This window comes from Meles meles, chromosome X, assembly GCF_922984935.1.
Source record: "Meles meles chromosome X, mMelMel3.1 paternal haplotype, whole genome shotgun sequence".
NCBI classification, from domain to species: Eukaryota; Metazoa; Chordata; class Mammalia; order Carnivora; family Mustelidae; genus Meles; species Meles meles.
This window is the reverse complement of record NC_060087.1, coordinates 67,025,286-67,048,847: the sequence shown is the minus strand read 5'-3', so window position 1 is coordinate 67,048,847 and position 23,562 is coordinate 67,025,286. Positions and strand designations below refer to the sequence as shown.

Below are 23,562 nucleotides of genomic sequence, written 5' to 3'. Positions count from 1 at the left end.
TGCATCAATGAAACTAGAAACTGGTTTTTTGAAAGAATCAATAAGATTGATAAACCATTGGCCACACTAATCCAAAAGAAAAGAGAGAAGACCCAAATTAATAAAATAATGAATGAAAATGGAGAGATCACAACTAACACCAAGGAAATAGAAACAATCATCAGAAGTTATTATCAACAGTTATTTGCCAGTAAGTTAAGCAACCTAGATGAAACGGATGCATTCCTACATACCTATAAACTTCCAAAACTGAATCAGGAAGAAATTAACAACCTGAATAGACCAATATCTAGTAACGAGATTGAAGCAGTGACAAAAAACCTGCCAAAAACCAAGAGCCTGAGACCTGTCGGATTCCCTGGGAAATTCTATCAAACTTTCAAAGAAATAATACCTATTCCTCTGAAGCTGTTTCAAAAACTTGAAACAGGAGGAAAACTTCCAGATTCTTTTTATGAAGCCAGCGTTACCTTGATCCTCAAACCAGGCAAAGAAACCACCAAAAAGGAGAATTTCAGACTAATATCCCTGATGAATATGGATGCTAAGATTCTCAACAAGATCCTAGCTAGTAGGATCCAACAGTACATTGAAAAGATTATCCACCATGACTAGGAGGGATTTATCCTTGGGTTGCAAGAGTGCTTCAACATTAGCAAATCAATCAATGTGATAGAACAAATCAATAAGATAAGAGAGAAGAACCATATGGCCCTCTCAATTGATGCAGAAAAAAGCATTTGACAAAATACAGCATCTGTTCCTGATTAAAATGCTTCAAAGTATAGGGATAGAGGGAACATTCCTCAACTTCATAAAATCTATGAAAAACCCATAGCAAATATCATCCTCAATGGGAAAAAGCTGACAGCCTTCCCGTTGAGATCAGGAACACGACAAGGATGCCCACTCTCACCACTCTTGTTCAACATAGTATTAGACGTCCTAGCAACGGCAATCAGACAGCAAAGAGAAATAAAAGGTATCCAATCTGGCAAAGAAGAACTCAAACTCTCTCTCTTCACAGACGACATGATACTTTATATGGAAACCCAAAAGACTCCACCCCCAAACTACTAGAACTCATACAGCAATTCAGTAATGTGGCAGGATACAAAGTCAATGTACAGGAATCAGTTGCTTTCTTATACACTAACAATGAAAACACAGAAAGGGAAATTATGAATAGATTCCATTTACCCTGCGATTGCACTACTGGGTATTTACCCCAAAAACACAGATGTAGTGAAAAGAAGGGCCATCTGTACTCCAATGTTCATAGTAGCAATGGCCACGGTCGCCAAACTATGGAAAGAACCAAGATGCCCTTCAACGGATGAATGGATAAGGAAGATGTAGTCCATATACACGATGGAGTATTATGCCGCCATCAGAAAGGATGAATACCCAACATTTGTGTCAACATGGATGGAGCTGGAAGAGATTTTGCTGAGTGAAATAAGTCAAGCAGAGTGAGTTAATTATCATATGGTTTCACTTACTTGTGGAGCATAGCAAATAACAGGGAGGACATGGGGAGATGGAGAGGAGAAGGGAGTTTAGGGAAATTGGAGGGGGAGATTAACCATGAGAGACTATGGACTCTGAAAAACAATCTGAGGGTTCTGAAGGAGCAGGGGGTGGGATGGTGGGGGAGCCTGGTGGTGGGTATTATGGAGGGCATGTATTGCATGGAGCACTGGGTGTGGTGCATAAAAAATGAATTCTGTTACACTGAAAAGAAATAATTTTTTTTAAAAATCTCTCAACAAACAAAAGTCCAGGACCAGATGGTCTCCCGCAAGAATTTTACCAGACATTAATTTTTTTTAACTTTAATTAATTAATTAATTAATTGTCAGAGAGAGAGAATGAGCACAAACAGGGTAACAGAAGGGTGAAGCAGAAGCAGGCTCCCTGATGAGCAGGGAGTCCAATGTGTAGCTTGATCCTGGAATGCTGGGATCATGATCTGAGATGAAGACAAACTGAGCCAGCCAGGCGTCCCTCTACCAGACATTTAGAGAAAAGGTAATACCTATCCTCAAACTATTAAAAAAAAAAGAAAGAAATGGAAGGAAAACATATTAACATTCCACTAGGCCACCATTACCTTGATTCCAAAATCAGACAAAGATGCCACTAAAAAGGAAAATACAGGCCAATATTACTGATGAACATGGATGCAAAAATTCTCAAGAAGATACTAACAAATTGAACCCAACTGTTTATTAAGAGAATTATGCCCCACTATCAATTGTGATTTATTCCTGGGCTGCAAGCTTGCTTCAGTGTTTGCAAATCATTCAACATGATGCACCACATTAATAAAAGAAAGGGTAAGAGCCATATGTTCTTCAATTGATGCAGAAAAAGCATTTGGAAAAGTACAGCATCCATTCTTGATAAAAACCTTCAACACAGTAGATATAGATGGAACATACCTCAACATCATAAAGGCCATATATATGAAAGACCCACAGCTAATGTCTTCAATGGGGGAAAAACTGAGAAATTTTCCACTATGGTTAGGAACAAAACAGGGATGTCCACTCTCACCACTCCCATTTAACATAGTACTGGAATACCTAGCCTCAGCAATCAGGCAATGAAAACAAATGAAAGGGATCCTGGGGTGCCTCGGTGGCTCAGTGGGTTAAGCCTCTGCCTTTGGCTCAGGTCATGATCTCAATGTCCTGGGATCGAGCCCCGCATCAGGCTCTCTGCTCGGTGGGGAGCCTGCTTTCTCCTCTCTCTCTCTGCCTGCCTCTCTGCCTACTTGTGATCTCTGTCTGTCAAATAAATAAAATCTTAAAAAAAAAAAGGAAATGAAAGGGATCCAAATCAGGAAGGAAGAAGTCAAAACTCCACTATTTTCAGACAACAGGATGCTCCATGTAGACAACTCAAAAACCTCCATAAAACAAAAACAAAAAAAAGAGAGAAAAAAAAGAAAAAGAAAAAGAAAAAAGAAAGAAAAAAAGAAAGTCACTAGAACTAATGCATGAGTTCAGCAGAGTTGCATGATACAAAATCAAGATATGTAAATCTGCGGCATTTCTCCCTCAAAAATAATGAAAGAGCAGAAAATAAATCAAGGAATTGATCCCATTTGCAATTGCACAAAACCCACAAGAGAACTAGGAATGATCCTAACAAAAGAGGTAAAATATCTGTATTCTGAAACTATGAAACATTTGTGAAATAAACTGAAGAAGACACAAAGAAACAGAAATAAAAATACAACAACAACATTCCATGCTCATGAATTGGAAGAACAAACATTGCTAAAATGTCTATACTACCTGAAGCATTCTACACATTTAATACAACTCCTATGAAATAGCACCAGCATTTTTCACAGAGCTAGAACAAGCAATCTTAAAATTTTTATGGAACCACAAAAGACTCTGAATAACCAAAGTGATCTTTTTTTTCCTTTTCTATTGTGTTATGTTAGTCACCATAAAATACATTAGTTTTCGATGCAGTGTTACAAGATTCATTGTTTAAGTACAACACTCAGTACTCTGTGCAATATGTGCCCCCCTTAATACCTATCACCAAAGTGATCTTGAAAAAGAAAAGCAAAACAGGTGACATTACGATTCTAAACTTCAAGCTATATGACAAAGCTGTAGTCATCAGGACAGTATGGTACTGGAACAAAAACACACATAAATCAATGGAACAGAATAGAAAACCCAGAAATGGACCCACAACTGTATGGTCAATTATCTTTGACAAAAAGAATGGACACCCAGTGAAAAAAAGACAGTATGTTCACCAAATGGTGTTGGGAAAACTGGACAACAATGTGCAGAAGAATGAAACTAGACCACTTTCTAATACCACACACAAAAAGAAATTCAAAATGGATGAAAGACCTAATTATGAGACAAGAATCCATCAAAATCCTAAGAGAAGAACACAGGCAACAACCTCTTTGACTTAAGCTGTAGCAACTTCTTACTAGACATATCACCAGAAACAAGAGAAACAAAAGCAAAAATGAACTATTAGGACCTCATCAGGATAATCTTCCATCAAATTATCCTTCATCAGGATAAAATCTTCTGCATAGTGAAGGTAACAATCAAGAAAACTGAAAGGCAGCTTACAGAATGGGAAAAGATATTTGAAAATCACATATCTGATAAAGCATTAGTATGCAAAATCTATAATAAACTTACCAAATTCAACACACAAAACCCAAAAAATCCAGTTAAGAAATGATCAGAAGACATGAATAGGCATTTTTCCAAAGAAGGTAGTCAGATGGCTAACAGACACATGAAAAGATGCTCAACATCACTCATCATCAGGGAAATACAAATCAAAACCATGATGAAACCTCACACCTTTGAGAATGTCTAAAATAAACAACAGAGGAAACAACAGGTGTTGGATAGGATGCAGAGAAATGGCAGCCCTCTTACACTGTTGGTAGAAATGCAAATAGCTGCAGCCACTCTGGAAAGCAGCATAAAGTTTCCTCAAAAAGTTAAAAATAGAAATACCCTTCAACCCAGCAATTACACTACTATGTATTTACCTAGAGGATACAAAAATATTCCTTCAAAGGATTACTTGTACCCTGATGTTCATAGCTGCGTTAACAGCAATAGCTAAACTATGGGAAGAGCCCAAAGATCCACCGATTAATGAATGGATGAAGAAGAGGTGGTATATATAAATATATAATGAACTATTACTCTTCTTGTAAAAGAATCACATCTTGCGGGGCGCCTGGGTGGCTCAGTGGATTAAAGCCTCTGCCTTCAGTTCAGGTCATGATCTCAGGGTAGGGTCCTGGGATCGAGCCCCGCATCTGGCTCTCTGCTCAACAGGGAGCCTGCTTCCCTTCCTCTCTCTCTGCCTGCCTCTCTGTCTACTTGTGATCTCTGTCTGTCAAATAAATTAATTAAAAAAAAAAGAATCACATCTTGCCATTACAATGATGTGGGTGGACCTAGAGTGTATTATTCAATGCAAAAAAAGTGAGTCAGAGAAAGACAAATAATCATATGACTTCACTCATATGTGGAAATTAAGAAACAAAACAGATGAACATGAGGGAAAAAAAGAGAGACAAACCATAAACCAGATTCTTATCTATAGAGAACACAGAGTTGCTGGAGGGGAGGTGGGGGGTTACTGGGTTGAGTGATTATGGGTATTAAGTATGGAACATCTTGTGATGGGCACTGGGTGCTGTATGTAAGTGATGAATCACTAAATCCTACACTTGAAATTAATATTACACTGCATATTTATTAACTGGAATTTAAAGAACAACTTGAAGGAAGAAACAAAAAACAACATAAAAACAAAGACAAACAAAAACTACTATATGACAATACATTTCTGTATAGTATGCCTCTCATAATTGGAGAAACCGCATATCAACCCTTTATTACAGGTGTTTTTTTCAATGTAACAATATTTCCAATTGTGTATTAAGGATATGTTTGTAATTCTATATGCTATAAAAATGTTATAATGATTAATTCACTGGTGTCTAGGCTAGGCTATCATGTAGTGATCATATCAAGTAAGCTATCATAAAGCAATCATAATCTTTAATTGTATAAGTCATTATAAAGATGAAAAATATGAATTTCTTTTTCACACCATCTTACATTTTTATGTCTATTATTGGTATTACATAAAACATTTACATTTTCTCTATAAGTTGATATCAATGTAGGTATTGACAGATGATATATCTTGTAGACAATATACATTTCTAATATTTATAAATACTATCCAGTACTGTAAATTTATTTTCTTCCCATTATGATTTTCCAAATAACATTTTCTTATTTCTTCCTTATTTTATTATAAGATAAAGTTTATATTATATATAACATACAAAATACATGTTATTTCTAAGACTTCTGCTCACCAGTAGGTTATTTGCACTTATGGTTTGGGGAACTTAAAAGTTACAGAAGGATTTTGGGGTTCACCAAATGTTAGCATCCCTAACCCCCACATTTTTCAAGGGTCAAACGTATCTGATAGTATTGTACTGGTGACTTTATTTTAATAAACACTCTAGAGCCTAAACAATATAGTAAATTCCCCTACTGGAGGTATACTCTTTCATCCATTAAGCTTATTTTCTTCCATTCTGAAGCAGCTGGCTTGAAAGAACAGTGAAAAACTTTTTAGATTCAGATATAGCACCAGTTAGGTGGCAATACCTTGCAGGGCTGGGATGGGGTTCACTAGAAAACTATATATGCTCTGAATTAGTGTCTAATATATGGAGATGTTTCTCCCATAGCCAGGATTCATGAATCCAGAAATCAAGGAGTGGAAATAGAAGTGGCATTACTGATTATTACCTCCAGTAGCCCATTAGCAAAACTACTCCTCCTGTTTCTGTAACTTATGCTCTACTGTCCTACTACTGGTCTTAGTTTCAGAGGGGAGAATTCTTCTATAAGCAAGCAAAACAATGATTTTACTGAATTGCAGGTTAAGACTTTCACCTGATCATTTTGTGGTCCTCATGCCTCTGATGTAACAAGGAGAAAAAAAAGAAGAGGAGTTACTATGCTGACTTGGATCCTAAATGTCTAGGGGAAATTGGACTACTGGACTACTGTACCACCACAGAGGTAAAGAAGAGTAAGTCTGAAATGTGGAAGTTTTCTTAAGGCAGCACCTCTTAGTATTATCATACTCTGTGATAAAAGTTAATGAAAAGCTATAAACATCTTGGTCCTCTCCTTCTCTTTCTCTTTCTCTTTCTCTCCATGTATGTATACATGTAGATGTATATACTTATAAGCATGATTGCTAGATCAAAGTATACTTTTATTTTAATTTTTTTGAGCAACCTTCATACTGCTCGCCATAGCAGCTTCACCAGTTTGCATTCCCACCAACAGTTCAAGAGGCTCCTCTTCATCTATATCCTCACCAAAACTTGTTCTTTCTTGTGTTTTTGATTTTAGCAATTCTGACGGGTGTGAAATGATATGTCATTGTAGTTTTGATCTGCATTTCCTTGATGGTTGGTGATGAACATCTTTTCATGTGTCTATTTGCCATCAGTATGCCTTCTTTGGAGACATGTCTGTTCATGTTTTTGCCAATTTTTAATTGGATTATTTGTTTTGGGGGGTTGAATCATATATGTTCTTGATATATTTTGGATACTCTTTATCACATATGTCATTTGTAAGTATCTTCTCCCATTCTGTAGGTTGCCTGTTAGTTTTGCTTATCATTCTTTTCACTGCGCAAAAGCTTTTTATTTTGATGTAGATCCAATAGTTATTTATGCTTTCCCCCTACCCTTGCCTCAGGAGACATATCTAGGAGGGGTAAAAAAGTGCTACAGCCAATGTCAAGAAAGTTGTCCCTCATGTTTCTTTTCTAAGATTTTTAGGGTTTCAGGCCTAATATTTAGGTCTTTAATCCATTTTGAATTTATTTTTATGTATGGTGTAAGTAAGTGGTCCAGTTTTAATCTTTTGCATGTTGCTGTCCAGTTTTCCCAACACCATTTATTGAAGACACATTATTTTTTTTATTGGTATTCTTATATTCTTTCCTGCTTTGTTGAACATTAACTGACCATATAATTGTGGGCTCATTTCTGGATTTTCTAGTCTATTCCATTGATCTATGTGTCTGTTTTCCTGACAGTACTGCACTGGCTTGATGACTACATCTTAGTACTATAACTTCAAATCTGGGTTTGGGATACCTCCACTTTTGCTTCTCTTTTTCAAAATTGCTTTGGCTATTAGGGATCTTTCGTGGTTTAATACAAACTTTATGATTGTTTGTTGTAGTTCTGAAAAATGTTGGTATTCTGATAGGGATTGCATTAAATGTGCAGATTACTTTAATGGTATAGACATTTTAAAAATATTTGTTCTTCCTATCCATGAGCATGGAATATGTCTTTCCAGTTTTTGGTGTTCTATTCAATTTATTTTTTTCAGTTTTTAAAATAGTTTTCAGAGCACAGCTCTTTCACTCTTTGGTTAAGTTTATTCCTGTGAAACTTTTTTTTTCAAGGAACTGTGATTGTGATTGTTTCCTTAATTTCTCCTTCAGCTGCTTTATTATTGATGTATAGAGATGGAACAGTTTTATGTACATGGATTTTGCATCCTGTAGCTTAACTGTATTTGTTTATCAATTCCAGCACTTTTTTGTAGAGTCTTTCAGGTTTTCTATGTAGTACCATGGCATCTACAAAGAGTGAAAGTTTTATTTCTTCCTTACTAATTTGGATGGCTTTTGGTTTTTTGTTTGCTTTCTGTGACTAGGATGCCCTGTACTATGTAATAACATAACTGGGTATCTACAGTCAAAGTAATACAATTTAACCCTTAACTTGCATAATACTAAAAAACAATCTCATATTGGATTACAAAAATAATTCAACCCAGAGTGAATTAAACATTCAAATATAAGACCTGACACCATAAAACTCCTAGAAAAAAATATTGCAAAAAATGTCCTTGACAGTGACCTTAGCACAGCTTTTTGGATATGATATGAAAAATCATGCAAGCAAAAATAAATAATAGAAACATAAAATTAAACAAATAAATAAACAACTCTATAATAAAAGAAATAATATAAAATAAAAGGCAACCTATAGTAAAGAGATCATATTTTATGGTCAACTAATCATTGACAAAGCAGGAAAGAATATCAAATGGAAAAAAAAAGTCTCCTCAAATGGTTTTGGAAAAATTGGATAAAATAAAAAATGAACCATTGGGAATTCATCAGGGTAAAAAAGTTTTGCACGGCACAGGGAACAGTCAACAAAACTAAAAGGTTGCTTCCATATCATGGCTATTGTAAATGTTGCTGCACTATACATAGCAGTACATATCTCTCAGTTAGAGTTCTCATTTACTTTGGGTAAATACCCAATAGTGGAATTATTGGATAATATGGTATTTGTATTTTTTTAATTTTTTGAGAAATTTCCATACTGTTTTCCACGGTAGCTATACCAATTTATATTCCTACCAATAGTCTACAAGGGTTCCTATTTTTTTCACATCTTTGCCAACATCTGCTGTTTATTTATTTTTTATTTTAGTCATTCTGACACATGTAAGGTGATATCCCATTGTGGTTTTGAATATTACCCAGCCATATAAGAGGATGAAATTTTGTGATTTGTGACAACATGGATGTACCTAGATGTTATTATTTTACATGAAATAAATCATACTGAGAAAGACAAGTAACACTTGATTTCATTCAGGTGTGGAATCTAAAACAAAACAAAATGGAATAAATGAATAAACACACAAAAAAGTAGACTCAGACCTATAAATACAGAGGACAAACTGATGGATGCCAGAGGGAAGGATTGGGGGTTGGGCAAAATGAGTAAAAGGGAGTGGGAGATATAGGTTTCCAGTTATGGACTGAATAAGTCATGGGGAAAAAAGGCACAACATAGGGAATCTAATTAATGATATTGTAATAGCTATGTATGGTGGCAAATGTTAGCTACACTTGTGGTGAACATAGCATAACATTTAGAGAAGTTGAATCACTATGTCGTACACCTGAAACTAATGTAACTTTGTGTATGAACTATACTCAGACTTTGAAATCATATATAGAAAAATAAAATAAAAAATGAGTCAACTGCCAAAGTATAGAAAACAAACAAAATGACTATTCAATCATCCAATACATGCATGTTTACTTTGGTGATTTGAAATTAAAGAAAAAAATACTAAACATTACTTCCAACTTGAGCAGAGAACATCTCTGGATTCTGTGTGCCTTTGCCACCTTTTAATATCTGCATTAATGTCAGCAAATACTATCTTATTATGGTTATCATAGCTTAGAGCCAAGAGAGGGCAGTAAATAACAACTCAGGTGGGGTCCCTGTACAATTTCATTGGTGAAGAGGATACTGTATTGGCTGAAAACAGCACAGGACTAATTCAGTCAGGCTATTTATGAATTAGATGACTACAATTTTGTTATTCTCCATAAATCCTAGAGTAGTAATAATATGTGTTAGCTTTGAACATGTGAAAATGTAAGTTATGAGCAAGAAAGTAAAGGCTAAGAAATTTATGATCTAATTAATTCATGTATGTATATTTTAAAGGTATTACAATGTATTGGTTTTTATAAAGAAAAATAACATTCTTTTAGAAGTAACCTATAAAACAAGTCCTGGAATTTTAGAATATGCCAAACAAATAAACACATTTTCTTTTAAAATGTTGAAAGAAATCATTCAAAACAATAATTGAGATCTTGATTTTTTTTGTAAAAAAGTCTTGAATTAGTAAAGAATTTTAGTAGATGTTATAAAAAACAATAAGACTCCACTTCCACAGGAAATATCTTTAAAGCAAAGTGGAAAAAAGAAAGGATGTCCATAAAAGAAAAGAGACAACAAGGTTAAAAAAGCCTAAGTCTATATTCCAAAGACCTACATTAAGTAAATATTTACATAATAATTTAGTTTTTTTCATATTTAAGAATCTCCAAGTATCTGACTTCAGTATGGAAAACAAGACCCTCGATTCAGTTTGTTTATGAAAACAATGAAAAGTATATAATAAAAAGATGTCATGGTTGTTTGTTTCCGAGATAGTATAAAAAAGTAGTACAGAGAAATTTCTTTCTTTAAACTAAGAAGTGTGATAAAAGTGGATCATTTTTTTTCTTATTAAAAATGTAACACAGGATACAAAGTAGTAGCAGGATAAAATTGTAATTGTTAATATGCTAATAAGATGTTCTGTACACAGACTCTATCCAAAAAATCTCACATCAGAAGAAGGAGAAGGTCAAATAGAAAACAAAACAGAAAAACTATAAAAAGAACTGAGAACCAAAGCAGAAACTGAGAAAAGGAATAAGGAACAAAATAAAAATACTGGAAATATCAAATTCAGATGTTAGAAGAGCCGGAAGAATACTTCAACAAGGAAACAAACAAATTTGGAAGAATTAAGATGGCAGAGGAGTAGTTGGACCATAAACTTGCCTCATCTCTCAAACACAGCTAAATAATTATCAAATCATCCGAGAGAACAATCCCACAAGTCTACAAGTAGAAAAGTGACCACCTTCTGAAAGGTAGGAGGTATGGAGAGTTTATTTGGGGGGATAAGAACTGTAGGTGCTGTGAAGGGGAAGGACCCTTATTTATGGAGACTACTGAAAGGTATTATAAGCAGCAAAGTGCAAAACCTGAGGTTTTAGAAGTCTGCCACCACCAGGGTGGTACTTGGCTTAGAGTGGCTCAGGTGGCAAGGGGGTGGAGACCCAGGAGTGGGCAGTGTGATCTGAGGACCTCCCACATCACAAGAAGAATGGGTGGCACCAACGTGCTTCACTGTTCCCAGATATAGAAGTGGGGATTCTGGCTGTGGGCAGCAAGCCTGGGTGCTAGCTCTCTGCTCCACCTTGACATAAACTCAGAAGCACTGTGTGGTCATGCAACTGCTTTCCTGGAACAGGCCAGCAAATGGCAAAAGCATGGTGAGACCCTCCCCCAGAGGATCAGTATGGGTCTGCATCTTGGTGGTCCTTTAAATTTAGGGTTTTGAAACTAATCTCATAACTGAGATAAAACAGCTCAGACAGAGGCAGGGTGAAGGCAAGGATCGGACACAAACAGAAGACACAAGAGGGTGATTGTTTACTCTCCTGAGGGCTTCCTGAAGAGGGACAGGTGCAAACTCAGGGCTCTGAGGCTAAAGAGTGGGGTACAGCTGTTTTTACCCCAACCATCAGCGCTGAAAGTCTTCAGGGAGTAAAATAGTGCCACCTAGTGGAGGCCAGAGCCCCATACACCAAGCCTTGCCCTCTCTGTGCCCTGCAGGCACATCTCTACTAGGGCAAGTCCACCAGAAAATCAGTGAAACAGACCCCCTCCCCCAGAAAACCAGCACAAACACCTCCCATACACCAAATCCGCTGATCAGAAGGAGCTTGAAAGTTTCAGCTCTAGGAGAAATAGGATAGAGCTTTCTTTTATTTATTTTTATTTTTTATTAATCTTTATTTTTCTGAGTGAATTAAGTCAAGCAGAGAGAGTTAATTATCATATGGTTTCACTTATTTGTGGAGCATAACAAATAACATGGAGGACATAGGGAGATGGAGGGGAGAAGGGAGTTGAGGGAAATTTGAAGGGGAGATGAACCATGAGAGACTATGGACTCTGAAAAACAACCTGAGGGTTTTGAAGGGGCGGGGGTGGGAGGTTGGGGAAACCAGGTGGTGGGTAATAGGGAGGGCACGCATTGCATGGAGCACTGGGTGTGGTGCAAAAACAATGACTTCTGTTACACTGAAAAGAAATTAAAAAAAAAAAACTGAAGAAGAAAGAAAAAAGAAAATAAACTTAGAGACCATCAGGTTTATAGAATGTTGTACCTGATCTTACAATGATGTTTTGAGCCTTTTGACTAGGGGTCAAGAACCACATGCCCAGTCTTAAAACCTAGCCACACTGAGAAACATTTTGAGCCTGGATTGCTTCAGGTGTCTTCAAAGTCTTTTAACTTACCCAAATACCCCACAATTATACCTCTTATCTAACACTCCTCCCTCATCCAGGGAAATATGTTGAAAATCCTTACCATTGGGGTGCCTGGGTGGCTTAGTTAAGAAACTGTCTTCAGCTCAGGTCATGATCCTGGAGTCCTGGGATTGAATCCCACATCAGGGACTTGGCAAGGAGTCTGCTTCTCCCTCTGACCCTCCTTTTCATGCTCTCTCTCTTTCTTTCTCATTCTCTCTCTCTCTCAAATAAATAAAATGTTAAAAAGAAAAAAGAAAAAAAATCCTTGCCATAAAGGAAGGAAGCAGGCTCCTTTACTCAGAACTGCATAATTTGCTCTTAGTCCTGTAAATCCAGCTTGATACCCAGAGAGCAGGAGAAAAGGTCCCAGGTACCCACCTCCTCAAGCTTTGATATGTAAATAGTTTATACATCATTTAATAGAGATAATTCAGTCACCAGTTGATATTTGTTGCATGCTAAGTAATGAATGATATGGGAGGAATATACTTGTCTCAGTTCCAAATATTTTTTTCAGATATTATATGGTACAAGCTGGATAGCTAGTTTGTACAATCGTATCCTGAATGCCCCTGGTATTTTTTAAGTGTTTATTTTAATTTCCATTAGTTAACATACAGTGTTATATTAGTTTCAGGTATACAATATAGTGATGCAACAATCCCATACATCACCTAGTGCTAATCAGGGCAAGTGCACTCCTTAATACCCACCTTTTGTTTAACCCATCCTCCCATCTGCCTCCCCTATCAATTGGTTCTCTATTCTTGTTTCTCTCTCTATGTTAATCTGTTTAGTTTCTTAAACTCCACATATGAATGAAATCATATGGTATTTGTCTTTCTTTGACTCTCTTATTTTACTTAGTATAATACCCTCTAGCTCAATCCATATCTTTGCAAGTGACAAGATTTTATTCTCTTTTTGGCTGAGTAATATTCTTTTATTTATATATACCAAATCTTCTTTATCTATTCATCAGTTGTTGGATATTGGTTCCATAATTTGGCTATTGTAAATGCTGCTATAAACATAGGGGTTCAAGTGTCCTTTGAATCAGTGCTTCTGTATTCTTTGGGTAAATACCCAGTAGTGTAATAGCTGAATCATGGAGTAGTTCTTTTTTTAATTTTTTTGAGAAACATCCATACTGTTCTCCACACTTTGCATCCCACAAACAGTGCAGGAAGTTTCCTTTTTTCCCACATCCTGGCAAACACTAGTTACTTCATGTGTTGATTTTAGTCATTCTGACAGGTGTGAAGTGATATCTTCTTGTAGGTTTGATTTGAATTACCCTGGTGGTAAGTGAAGAACAACTATTCATGGGCCCATTGGCCATCTGTATGTCTTCTTTGGAAAAATGTCTGTTCATGTCTTCTGCCCAATTTTTAATTGGATGATTTGTTTTTTGGGGTGTTGAGTTTGATAAGTTCTTTATATATTTTAAATAATAACCCTTTATCAGATATGTCATTTTCAAATATGTTCTCCCATTCTGTATATTGCATGTTAGTTTTATTGATTTTTTTCCTTCCATGTGCAGAAGCTTTTTATTTTGAAGTCCCGATAGTTTATGTTTGCATTTGTTTCCCTTGCCCTATGGGACCTATTTAGAAAAAAAGTTGCTATGGCCCATGTTAAAGAAGTTACTGCCTGTGTTCTCTTCTAGGATTGTTATGGTTTCAGATCTCACATTTAGGTCTTTTTTAATTTTTTTTTTTTTTACGTTGTGTTAGTCACCTTGCAGTATATCATTAATTTTTGATGTAGTGTTCCATGCTTCATTGTTTGTGTAGAACACCCAGTGTTCCATGAAATATATTCCCCCCTTAATATAACCCATTCTGAATTTATTTCTGTGTATCCTGTAAGAAAATAGTCCAGTTTTATTGTTTTGAGTATTGTTGTCCACTCTAACACCATTTGTTGAAGAGACTGTCTTTTGCCATTGGATATTATTACCTGCATTGTTGAAGATTAATTGATAATGTAGTTGTTGGCTTCCTATCTATATATATAGATATATCTATATCTATATATATATAGATATAGATATATAGATATATATATAGATATATAGATATAGATATAGATATAGATATAGATATAGATATATCTATTTATATATATATAGCTTCCTATCTGTGTCTAGGATTTCCAGTACTATGTTGAATAAAAGCGGTGAGGATAGATATCCTTGTCTTGCTCCTGACCTTAAGGGAAAACTCTCAGTTTTTCCCCAATTAAGATAATGTGGGGTTTTTCAGATAATCATATCAAAAAATGGGCAGAAGATATGAACAGACACTTCTCCAATGAAGACATACAAATGGCTATCAGACACATGAAAAAATGTTCATTATCACTAGCCATCAGGGAGATTCAAATTAAAACTACATTGATATACCACCTTACACCAGTTAGAATGGCCAAAATTATTAAGACAGGAAACAACATGTGTTGGAGAGGATGTGGAGAAAGGGGAACCCTCTTACACTGTTGGTGGGAATGCAAGTTGGTGCAGCCACTTTGGAGAACAGTGTGGAGATTCCTTAAGAAATTAAAAATAGAGCTTCCCTATGACCCTGCAATTGCACTGCTGGTTATTTACCCCAAAGATACAGATGTAGTGAAAAGAAAGGCCATTTGTACCCCAATGTTCATAGCAGCAATGGCCACGGTCGCCAAACTGTGGAAAGAACCAAGATGCCCTTCAACGGATGAATGGATAAGGAAGATGTGGTACATATACATGATGGAGTATTATGCCTCCATCAGAAAAGATGAATACCCAACTTTTGTAGCAACATGGATGGGACTGGAAGAGATTATGCTGAGTGAAATAAGTCAAGCAGAGAGAGTCAATTATCATATGGTTTCACTTATTTGTGGAGCATAACAAAGAACATGGAGGACATGGGGAGATAGAGAGGAGAAGGGAGTTGAGGGAAATTGGAAGGGGAGATGAGCCATGAGAGACTATGGACTCTGAAAAACAACCTGAAGGTTTTGAAGGGGGGGGGGTTGGAGGTTGGGAGAGCCAGGTGGTGGGTATTATGGAGGGCACACATTGCATGGAGCACAGGGTGTGTTGAAAAAAAAAAACCACAACAAAACAATGAATTCTGTTACGCTGAAAAGAAATTTAAAAAAAAGATAATGTGGAGTTTTCATATATAGCCCTTATTATGTTTAAGTGTGTTCCCTCTAAATCTACCTTGTTTGAGATTTTTATCATGAATGGATGCTGTACTTTGTCATATATTTTTCTGCATCTATTGAAATGATTATCTTGTTCCTATCCTTTATTTCATTGATATGATATATCATGTTGATTGATTTGCAAATGTTGAGCCACACTTGCAAACCAAGGAATAAATCCCACTTGATTATAATGAAAGAATTTTTAAATGTATTGTTGGATTTGGTTTGCTAGTATGTTGTTGAGGTTTTTTTTGTTTGTTTGTTTGTTTTTTTGGTTTTTTTTTTTTTTTTTTTGCATTTCTGTTCATCACAGACATTGGCCTGTCAATCTCTCTCTCTCTCTCTCTCTCTTTAAACATTACAAATAAGATTTATTTTTTATTTGTTACCATTAAGTGTCTGAACTTTAGGTAGATCCTTGGATTATTGGTTCATTTTATCAGCTCCTTCAACTTTAGCACTTGTCTTATCCCCAGTAGCTTTTCCAGACTACAACCTTCCCCAAGAAGCTCCACTTTGTTTGTTGAGAGAGAGAGAGAAAGTGTGTGAGCAGGAGGAGGGGCAGAGAAAAAGGAAAAGAAAGACAGAAACAGACTCCCAGGTGGACATGGAGACCAAAGTGGGGCTCAATCTCATAACCTTGAGATCATAACCTAGGCCAAAATCAAGAGCCAGAGGCTTAACTGATGGAGCCACCCAGGCACCCTACATTTTATTTTTCTAACAAAGTCATCATGGAATGGATAAACAGGCTGACAACACTTTCTATGTCTTTTCTGATTCTGTTTGGAATCAATTTATTGACTACTTCTTTCAAGTCATTTGTCTGCACCTCTCAGGTCATGATTTCCATCATCTTTTTCCAAATTTGGTAGACATGTTTGTACTGAGCATAAGAGGTTTTCCAAGTCTAATTGTTATACTTTTTCAGTAAAACCTACAGAAACTAGACAAAACAAATAGCCACTGATAGTCTTGACATCAACATAACTTCAGTCATGGTCTGCCATTTTTGACCATGAAGTACATTTTGTCACAGGTAAGATCCATGCCATGAAAATTAGTCAGGCAGTTTTTTCCCTGGACATCCTCAGTAATTAGCTTCAATTTTCTAAATGTAATTTCATCATTCTGCAGATCAGTAAGTCTCACTTCAAAAAGGATTCCCTTGAGGCCATCAGGTGTGATTTTGGTTGCTTGAGTTCTTATGACTGTTTTTTTCCCCCCAATATGTCTTATAATGAATGTAGGTGGTGTTTTCACATCATACCAATTTTTCTCAGAAAATGGTTCAACCACTTTAATCTTGCCTCCCATTTTGCTGCCTTTCATAAAGTGTTTGTTTTTGTGGACTACCGTGGTACTGCTCAGGGAGCCAAAAGCCTGTAATTGTCTCTTTCTTTCTTTCTTTCCCCTTTCTTTATTTCTTTCATTCTTTCTTTCTTCTTTCGTGTCTTTATCTTTTTCTTTAAGATTTTTATTTATTTATTTGACAGAGAGAGATCACAAGTAGGCAGAGAGGCAAGCAGAGAGAGCGAGAGGGAAGCAGGCTCCCAGCCGAGCAGAGAGCCCGATGAGGGACTCGATCCCAGGACCCTGAGATCATGACCTGAGCCGAAGGCAGTGGCCTAAACCACTGAGCCACCCAGGCGCCCCTTTCGTGTCTTTATCTGTTCTTGGTATGAGGATAATGCTGACCTCATAGAATGAATTTTGAAGTTTTCCTTCCTCTTCTGTATTTTGGAATAGTTCAAGAAGAATGGTTATTGATTTTTTTTTTAATGTTTGGTAGAATTAATCTCTGAAGCCATCCAGTCCTAGTCTTTTGATTGTTGGGAGTTTTTTTGTTTTGTTTTTCGTTTTTTGTTTGTCTTTTTTTTTGTTTTGTTTCTTAATTAATTAATTTATTTTCAGCGTAACAGTACTCATTGTTTTTGCACCACACCCAGTGCTCCACGCAATACGTGCCCTCTCTATTACCCTCCACCTGGTTCCCCAACCTCCCACCCCCAACCCCTTCAAAACCCTCAGGTATTTTTTCAGAGTCCATAGTCTCTCATAGTTGATCTCCCCTTCCAATTTCACACAACTCCCTTCTCCTCTCCATCTCCCCATGTCCTCCATGTTCTTTGTTATGCTCCACAAATAAGTGAAACCATATGATACTTGACTCTCTCTGATTGACTTGTTTCGCTCAGCATAATCTCTTCCAGTCCCGTCCATGTTGATACAAAAGTTGGGTATTCATCCTTTCTGATGGAGGCATAATAATCCATCGTGTATATGGACTACATCTTCCTTATCCATTCGTCCTTTGAAGGGCATCTTGGTTCTTTCCACAGTTTGGCGACCATGGCCATTGCTGCAATAAACATTGGGGTACAGATGGCCCTTCTTTTCACTACATCTGTATCTTTGCAGTAAATACCCAGCAGTGCAATTGCAGGGTCCTAGGGAAGTTCTATTTTTAATTTCTTGAGGAATCTCCACACCATTCTCCAAAGTGGCTACACCAACTTGCACTCCCACCAACAGTGTAAGAGGGTTCCCCTTTCTCCACAACCTCTCCAACACACGTTGTTTCCTGTCTTGCTAATTTTGGCCATTCTATCTGGTGTAAGGTGATATCTCGATGAGGTTTTAATTTGAATCTCCCTGATGGCTAGTGATGATGAACATTTTTTCATGTGTCTGATAGCCATTTGTATGTCTTCGTTGGAGAAGTGTCTATTCATATCTTCTGCCTATTTTTTGATATTATTATCTGTTTTGTGTGTGTTGAGTTTGAGGAGTTCTTTATACATCCTGGATATCATCCTTTTGTCTGTACTGTCATTTGCAAATATTGTCTCCCATTCCGTGGGTTGCCTCTTTGTTTTGTTGACTGTTTCCTTTGCTGTGCAGAAGCTTTTGATCTTGATGAAGTCCCAAAAGTTCATTTTCCCCTTTGTTTCCTTGGCCTTTGGAGACATAACTTGAAAGAAGTTGCTGTGGCTGATATCGAAGAGGTTACTGCCTATGTTCTCCTCTAGGATTCTGATAGATTCCTGTCTCACGTTGAGGTCTTTTATCCATTTCGAGTTTATCTTTGTGTACAGTGTAAGAGAATGGTCGAGTTTCATTCTTCTACATATCGCTGTTCAGTTTTCCCAGCACCATTTATTGAAGAGACTGTCTTTTTTCCATTGTATATTTTTTTCTGTTTTGTCGAAGATTATTTCACCATAGAGTTGAGGGTCCATATCTGGGCTCTCCACTCTGTTCCACTGGTCCATGTGTCAGTTTTTATGCCAGTACCACGCTGTCTTGGTGATCACAGCTTTGTAGTAAAGATTGAAATCAGATAACGGGATGCCGCCAGTTTTGTTTTTGTTTTTCAACATTTCCTTAGCAATTCGGGGTCTCTTCTGATTTCATACAAATTTTAGGATTATTTGCTCCAGCTCTTTGAAAATACCAGTGGAATTTTGATTGGAATGGCATTAAAAGTATAGATTCCTCTAGGCAGTATAGACATTTTAACAATGTTTATTCTTCCAATCCAAGAGCATGGAAGAGTCTGCCATTTTTTGTGTCTTCTTCAATTTCTTTCATGAGTGTTCTGTAGTTCCTCGAGTACAGATCCTTTACCTCTTTGTTTAGGTTTATTTCCAGGTATCTTATGGTTCTTGGTGCTATAGTAAATGGAATCGATTCTCTAATTTCCCTTTCTGTATTTTCATTGTTAGTGTATAAGAAAGCCACTGATTTCTGTACATTGACTTTGTATCCTGCCACGTTACTGAATTGCTGTATGAGTTCTAGTAGTTTGGGGGTGGAGTCTTTGGGGTTTTCCATATAAAGCATCATGTCATCTGCGAAGAGAGAGAGTTTGACTTCTTCCTTGCCAATTTGGATAACTTTTATTCCTCTTTGTTGCCTGATTGCCGTTGCTAGAACTTCTAATACTATGTTGAACAAGAGTGGTAAGAGTGGGCATCGTTGTTGTGTTCCTGATCACAGCGGGAAGGCTGAAAGTTTTTTTCCATTGAAGATGATATTTGCTGTGGGTCTTTCATAGATAGATACTAGGAAGTTCATGAATGTTCCCTCTATCCCTATACTTTGAAGGGTTTTCATCAGGAACGGATGCTGGATTTTGTCAAATGCTTTTTCTGCATCCATTGAGAGGACCTTGTGGTTCTTCTCTCTTCTCTTATTGATTTGTTCTATCACATTGATTGATTTGCGAATGTTGAACCAACCTTGCAATCCAGGGATGAATCCCACCTGGTCATGGTGGATAATCTTTTTAATGTACTGCTGGATCCTGTTTGCTAGGATCTTGTTGAGAATCTTTGCATCCATATTCATCAGTGATATTGGTCTGAAATTCTCCTTTCTGGTAGGGTCTTTGCCTGGTTTGGGGGATCAGGGTAATGCTGGCTTCATGTAAAGAGTCTGGAAGTTTTCCTTCTGCTTCAATTTTTTGGAACAGCTTCAGGAGAATTGGTGTTATTTCTTCTTTGAAAGTTGGGTAGAATTCCCCAGGGAATCCGTCAGGTCCTGGGTTCTTGTTTTTTGGGAGGTTTTTGATCACTGCTTCAATCTCTTTACTAGATATCGGTCTATTCAGGTTCTCAATTTCTTCCTGGTTCAATTTTGGGAGTTTGTAGCTTTCCAGGAATGCATCCATTTCATCTAGGTTGCTTAGCTTATTGGCATATAACTGTTGGTAAAAATTTCTGATGATTGTTTCTATTTCCTTGGTGTTAGTTGTGATCTCTCCCTTTTCATTCATAATTGTATTAATTTGGGCTTTCTCTCTTTTCTTTTGGATTAGTGTGGCCAATGGTTTATCCATCTTATTGATTCTTTCAAAAAACCAGCTTCTAGTTTCATTGATACGTTCTATTGTATCTCTGGTGTCTACCTCATTGATCTCTGCTCTAATCTTGATTATTTCCCTTCTTGCATGTGTAGTTGGTTTGATTTGTTGTTGATTCTCCAGTTCTTTAAGGTGTAGAGAGAGCTGGTGTATTCTGGATTTTTCAATGTTTTTGAGGGAGGCTTGGATGGCTATGTATTTCCCCCTTAGAACCGCCTTTGCTGTATCCCATAGGTTTTGGACCGAAGTGCCTTCATTCTCATTGCTTTCCATGAATTGTTTAAGTTCGTCTTTGATCTCCTGATTGATCCAGGCATTCTTAAGCAAGGTGGTCTTTAGCTTCCAGGTGTTTGTGTTCCTTCTGAACTTTTCCTTGTGATTGAGTTCCAGTTTCAAAGCATTGTGGTCGGAGAATATGCAGGGAATAATGTCAAGCTTTTGGTATCAGTTGAGTCCTGCTTTGTGACCCAGTATGTGGTCTATTCTGAAGAAGGTTCCATGTGCACTTGAGAAGAATGATTATTCTGTTGTTTTAGGGTGGAATGTTCTGTATATGTCTATGAGGTCCATCTGGTTCAATGTTTCATTCAATGCTCTTATTTCTTTATTAATTTTCTGCTTCGATGATCTGTCTATTTCTGAGAGAGGCATATTAAGATCTCCTACTATTATTGTATTCATATCAATATGACTCTTTATCTTGATTAATAGTTTTCTTATGTAATTGGGTGCTCCCATATTGGGGGCATAGATATTCACAATTGTTAGATCATCTTGGCGGATAGTCCCTTTAAGAATGATGTAGTGTCCTTCTGTATCTCTGACTACAGTCTTTAGTTTAAAATCTAATTTATCTGATATGAGAATTGCTACCCCGGCCTTCTTTTGAGGCCCATTGGCATGAAAGATGTTTCTCCATCCCTTCACTTTCAGTCTGGGTGTATCCTTAGGTTCAAAATGGGTCTCTTGTAGACAACATATGGATGGGTCCTGTCGTTTTATCCAATCTGCAACCCTGTGTCGTTTTATGGGTGCATTTAGGCCATTCACATTGAGAGTGATTATTGAGAGATAGGTTTTTAATGACATCGTGTTGCCTTTGAAGTCTTTCTGTCTGTAGATTGTTTCTATATTTCTGTTCAATGATATTCTTAGGATATTTTCTCATTTATAGGACCCCCCCTTAATATTTCCTGCAGTGTCGGCTTCATGGTTGCATGGTCTTTTAAGCCTTGGTGGTCTTGGAAACTCTTTATCTCTCCATCCATTTTGAATGTCAGTCTTGCTGGATAGAGTATTCTTGGTTGCATGTTCTTCTCATTTAGTACTCTGAATATATTTTGCCAGCCCTTCCTGGCTTGCCAGGTCTCTGTGGAAAGGTCTAACGTTATTCTAATGGGCTTTCCTCTGTATGTAAGGAGCTTCTTTGTCCTAGCTGCTTTTAAGAGGGTCTCTCTTGAAACATAATTCCTCATTCTAACTATAAGGTGTCGTGAGGACTTTCGAGAATATAAAATCTTGGGAGGAGATCTCTCTGCCTCTAGTACATGAACGTTGTTTCCATTCGTGAGATTGGGAAAATTTTCATAGACAACTTCTTCCACTATATCTTCTAGACTTCTTTCTTTTTCCTCCCCTTCAGGGATTCCAATAATTCTGACGTTGGAACGTTTCATGGCATCGTTTATTTCCCTGATTCTGTTTTCGTGGCTTCTGAGCTGTTTGTTCCAGGCTTCCTCCTGATCCTTTCTCTCTATCTGTTTGTCCTCCAGATCACTAATTCTATCTTCTGTCTCAGTTACCCTAGCTTTTAGAGAATTTACATTAGATTGGAACTCATTGAGAGCATTTTGAACATCATCCCTGGTGGCTTTCAGTTCTGCCCTAACATTGTGAACATCATCCCTGGTGGCTTTCAGTTCTGCCCTAATCAATTCTGTTTGGTCATCCATGGCTTTCTCCAACCTAGCTATTGATTGGATAATTGTTAGTCTGAATTCCTTTTCTGACATTTTGTCTATGTCGATAGCCATTAGCTCTGTTGCAGAAGGCCCATCCTCTCTATTTTTCTTCTGTTGGGTATTCCTCCTCCTAGTCATTTTGGAAAGAGATGACTGAACAGATGCAGCTGGACTTATCGATTGTGGTGCAGTCAATGTGCACCCTGGAACGCTTCTGTGCAGTCAGGATTCCCCACCCAAATGAGAGAAAAAAGAAAAGAAAAAGAAATAGAGAAGAAGAAAGAAAAAAAGGGGGAAAGAAATAAGGAAAAAAAAGAGAGAGAGAGATAGGAAAAAAAGGGAAGATAAAAGAGAAGGCTCAGCCCAAATGGGCCACAAGGTAAGATTTATGAAGTATAGAAACAAAAACAGACAAACAAAAAGAGTGATAAAAGTATATGACAAGAGAAAAATAAATATGTATATATAAGCAAAAAAAAAGGGAAGAACCTCATCAGAAAGAACCCCAAGTATAAGATTTATATATTATCAGGACAGACGCAAATTCACAAAAACACTGACAGAAGGAGAAATTGGGAGAGTGGTTATAGATTCTCAGTGACGGTGAGGAAGGTTATTTTGATTCTTCTTGAAGTTATCTTGATGTTTTTGTTAAGGGACTCAACTTTCCTAAGTTACAGGGGGATTAGAAACTGGTTTGCCTATAGGGGTAGCATTGATTGGGGAAAGGGGATTACCTTGAAGTTTAACTCTACATGTATAGTAGAAAATAAAAATTAAAAAAGAATAAACTAGACTAAACTAAGTTAAAATTTAAAAAGAATTAAAAAAATAGAAAAGCAAAAGAAAAACACGGGTGTATGTATCAAAAAGTTCAGGTTAAAAGGTTATTAAAGAATTTGATGTACTGGACATCTCAGTGTGATGGTAAATAGGTTAAAAAATTATCTGTATGTATAAAAAAA

General features: G+C 36.8%; 1 pseudogene; it reads right to left on the bottom strand.

The window, feature by feature from the left end:
- Window positions 1-16,192: 16,192 nt before the first annotated feature.
- Window positions 16,193-23,562, bottom strand: part of LOC123934676 — a 52,270-nt pseudogene continuing 44,900 nt past the window's right edge.